Source organism: Callorhinus ursinus, unplaced genomic scaffold, assembly GCF_003265705.2.
Source record: "Callorhinus ursinus isolate GAN/ISIS: 27379988/994484 unplaced genomic scaffold, GSC_fseal_2.0 scaffold34, whole genome shotgun sequence".
Classification (NCBI taxonomy): domain Eukaryota; kingdom Metazoa; phylum Chordata; class Mammalia; order Carnivora; family Otariidae; genus Callorhinus; species Callorhinus ursinus.
Genome location: NW_027397096.1, coordinates 8,941,540 through 8,945,656, shown reverse-complemented (window position 1 = coordinate 8,945,656; position 4,117 = coordinate 8,941,540). Strand labels below are relative to the sequence as shown.

The window sequence follows — 4,117 nt, the reverse complement described above, 5'->3', positions numbered from 1 at the left end:
GGATTGAGCCCTGCATCGGGCTCCCTGCTGGGCAGGAGGCCTGCTTCTCCCTCTGCCACTCCTCCTGCTTGTGTTCCCTCTCTCACCATGCCTCTCTGTGTCAAATAAATAAATAAACTCTTCAAAAAAAGAAATTAAGCCAAAATCTCTAATCCTTTAAATATATCAGCACTTTAATAAACACTCTCCACACATGGAGAAAAAAAGAATATAAGCTCAGTGGTCACCCTATAAACAGGACTCTTCAAAACTTGCACAAACACATTAAATGCATTAACAAATTTAATTTTCAGAAGCATGAATTTTATGTTTTCTACTTGAAAAAAATTAAAATTGAGAAACAAAATACTTAAAGGTAAATACTACACTCGAGAATAAACATGAAAATTAATGCAAAAACAAGAAATAAAACTTAAACAATATTCCATCTTTCTAATATAAACCATCACTCTCTCTAAAAATTTTTGAATTGAGGAATAGGAAAAGTTGACTTCGAAGTATGGTCTTATTGCTGATAAAGAAACAGTATAGGGACACCTGGGTGGCTCAGGCGTTAAGCGTCTGCCTTCTGCTCGGGTCATGATCCCAGAGTCCTGGGATCGAGCCCCGCATCGGGCTCCCTGCTCCGCGGGAAGCCTGCTACTGCCCCTCCCTCTGCTTGTGTTCTCTCTCTCTGTCAAATAAATAAATAAAATCTTTAAAAAAAGAAACAGTATATTTAAATCAACTTTAGGCCAGAAATTAGTAGTACTTTAAAAATTTAAGAATCCCTTCTTTACTAATACTTTTTCTTTTAATCCTCTACACAGAACTTTATTAAGGGGGAGGGTAGTGGTAAGAGAAGGTCCCTGCGTTGAACAGATTACATCGTGCAGTGCTAGAGCGTAGAGGGTGGCGCTGGGGAGTTCAGGGAGATTTTAGAGAGCGGTCCTGGCCAGGAACAGTTGGACCTGTCAGGGATGGAGGTCAAGGGAACCAGGGTCTCAGAAGCGGCCATACCGGTGGTCTGGGGAAAGTCCTTGGTTTCCTTCTCGGGGACAGTGGCTAGTATGCGACCGCGGGGGGTGACTAGAGTTCCTGGGTGGCATCAGGGCAGGTGCACAGGGACTGATCTCCGGATTGGAGATCCAGACTGGTCTTGGGTTTGGGGGTTTAGAGTTCCGGTTGATTTTGGACTTAAGACTTAAGCGCTGGTTTCGGGACAGTGTTCAGGTCTCGTCAGCGCCCGGGGGCTTGCACACACAACTGATGTCGGAGGTTCCAGAAGAGGGACCGCGGATGTATGAAGTTGCAGAGGCCACCGCGGGTACATTCGTCCACTGCCGACAGCCTGGCTCCGGGTAGTCTCGACAGGAGACCGCTCAGCATGACAAACAGTCCGCCCAGCTGAGTTCGGCCGCGGCTTGCTCTGCACGCTCCCTGCGCTGAAACTTGACAGGGACATTGCCCACGAGGTTGTCGCACACATTCATCTCTTCAATCTCTCCGTACTTTATCTGCAGCTCCGCGAGTCATCGCAGTGTTCCCGCACCTCCCCGTCGCTCATGTGACAATGCGGTCCGTGCGCGGTCTGGGCGGTGTTTTTGGATTCCCGTGCGGGTGGAAGTCCGTTCGTTGTGAAGCCGGGAGCATCGGCCCCGGTGCTGGCAGGCCCCGATTTGTCCTTCTCAGTCCCGAATATCGAAGCTAAACACCCTCCAACTCTGTCTTACTAATACTTTTAGTGGAGATTTCGAGGACTTTATTATTATTTGGTAAAATGAATACAAGGGAATTAAATTTAGTGCTTTTAACTAAGGTATCCCCTTTGTTACAATTGTTCCTGAATTCAAGGTATACAAAAGGATCATATATCCTCTCCTTGATTTTCCATGGTGTGAACTGAAGAAGCGAAGAAGTCATTCTCAAGACTTTTGGATTGCTTTGGAATTTCCAAAATAACTCCACTTGGTTCCAGCTCAGATGATTGTATTAACTCTACTAAATAAAAAGGGTAGTTTGTAAATGGACAAAGGAGGGAGAGGAGGGGAGATCGAAACGAGAAGGTGGGGGGAGGGAGGGAATATACCGGACTCTTCAGTTGTAGAAATGTTTCGTTTACTACGGTGGGAAGTAGATACGCGGGTGGTGGTATGCCTTTTTGTACGTCTGAAATATTTCATAATAAAAACGTAACGAATCATTCTTAACTTCATTCCCCCACCCCCCAGGGGTGACCACACGTGGTATCGCTCGGTCTATTTCGGGGAACTGGACGTACCTACAGTTCGCCCCGCCGTCCCCCTTTCCCTCGGTGACCGCTACTCGGGGGGTGGGGCGACCTACGCCTCCTGCGGGGGGCGGGGTCTGCGCTTCCGGTAAAGGGCGGGGCCCCAGACTTGCCTCCGCTTCTCCACTGGGAATCGAAATGCACGGGGCAGGGGCCTGGGTGGCTCAGTCCTTAAGCGGCTGCCTTCCGCTGGGCTCATGATCCCAGAGTCCTGGGATCAAGCCCTATGTCGCCTGCTTCTCCCTCTCCCACTCCCCCTGCTTGTGTTCCCTCTCTCGCTGGGTCTCTCTGTCAAACAAATAAATAAAATCTTAAAAAAAAAATGTACTCGGGCTCTGCATTTCCGGACCATTCCCGCCGGCCAGGAAATGGTGGGTGGGCACCAATCTGTAGCAGGGCGAGCCCCAGCGCAGCCCCCTGCGGAGTCTTGCGTGCGCGGGGACTTTCAGGTCCCTGACACCAAGGGCCATGCGTTGGGTGGGGGTTGGGGGTTGACTTGCCCTTCTGGGTTTTGGTGCGCCAATCTCAGCGGGAAGAACGCGACTTCAGGGAAAGTTCGCCCACAATGAGCTTACAGTCTATTTCTTAATATGTTTGCTTTTTAAAAAACAGGTGTCTTGAAAAAGAATTTTTTAAAAAAGCTGTCTTGACGTATAATTAGCATACATTAAACTGCACATGTTTAAAGCAAACAGTTTGATGAATTTTGACATATGTCTAAACCCTTGAAACCGTCATCGTAACCACATTTAAGACAAGGAACAAAGCGGAGCTGGCTGGCGGAAGGAGATTGAAGCACTCTTCTCCCGCATAAAATTTAAGGACGCACAATTCCTCTCCACGACCTCTCTGCTCCCCCAAAAAACCTCTCAGTAATCAGGATAAACACTATTGTGGGGCGCCTGGGTGGCTCAGATGGCTAAGCGTGTGTCTTCCGCTCAAGTCATGATCTCAGGTCCAGGGATGGAGCTGCACATCGGGCTCCCAGCTCTCCTCCCCTCTGCCTGCCGCTCCCCCTGCTTGTGCTCTCTCTCCGTCTCTCTTTCTCAAATGAATAAATAAAATCTTTAAAAAAAGATAAACACTATTTTAAAAATCAAAATTCATGCAAAATTCACAATGAACAAAATATCAAAACTTTATTTTTTAAAAATATTTATTTATTTGACAGAGCGAGGGCGAGAGCGAGCACAAGCGGGGGTTGGGGAGCGGCAGGCAGAGGGAGAGGGAGAAACAGGCTCCCCACTGAACAGGGAGCCTGATGGGGGCTGGCAGACTGAGCCACCCACGCACCCCATAATATCAAAACTTTAAATACAGGATCCAACCCTGCAATTGCACATGGCTGCCTCACTCGCTCCACCCTAGTCCTGGTCTGTATCAGTTCTCTCCCTCTTCCACCTCTCTCTCTTTCTGTGTCCTACATCAGGTGACTGTGAATTGTCTGCTTCTGGATTCTCTTGTCTCCTTGATCTGTGGGTCTTCTGCATGTCACAGTGTCTTAATATTAGAGCTTTATTGTTCTTCAAGATTGTTTGGCTATTCTTGCCTTACCGCACTGAGGTCTCCAGTACAATGTTGAATAGAAGTAAAAATAAAGATCACCCTTGTCTTTTTTCTTTTTCTTAAATATTTTATTTATTTATTTGAGAGAGAGAGAGAGAAACAGTATGAGAGGGGAGAAGGTCAGAGGGAGAAGCAGGCTCCCCGCTGAGCGGGGAGCCTGATGTGGGACTTGATCCCAGGACTCCAGGATCATGACCTGAGCCGAAGGCAGTCGCTTAACCAACCGAGCCACCCAGGCGCCCAAGATCACCCTTGTCTAATTCCGAAACTCTAGAGGAGGGT

General features: G+C 47.9%; 1 pseudogene; it reads right to left on the bottom strand.

Annotated features, from left to right (window-relative positions):
- Nucleotides 1–983: 983 nt before the first annotated feature.
- On the bottom strand, nt 984–2,739 carry LOC141370429 (splicing factor U2AF 26 kDa subunit pseudogene; annotated as a pseudogene).
- Nucleotides 2,740–4,117: the final 1,378 nt, after the last annotated feature.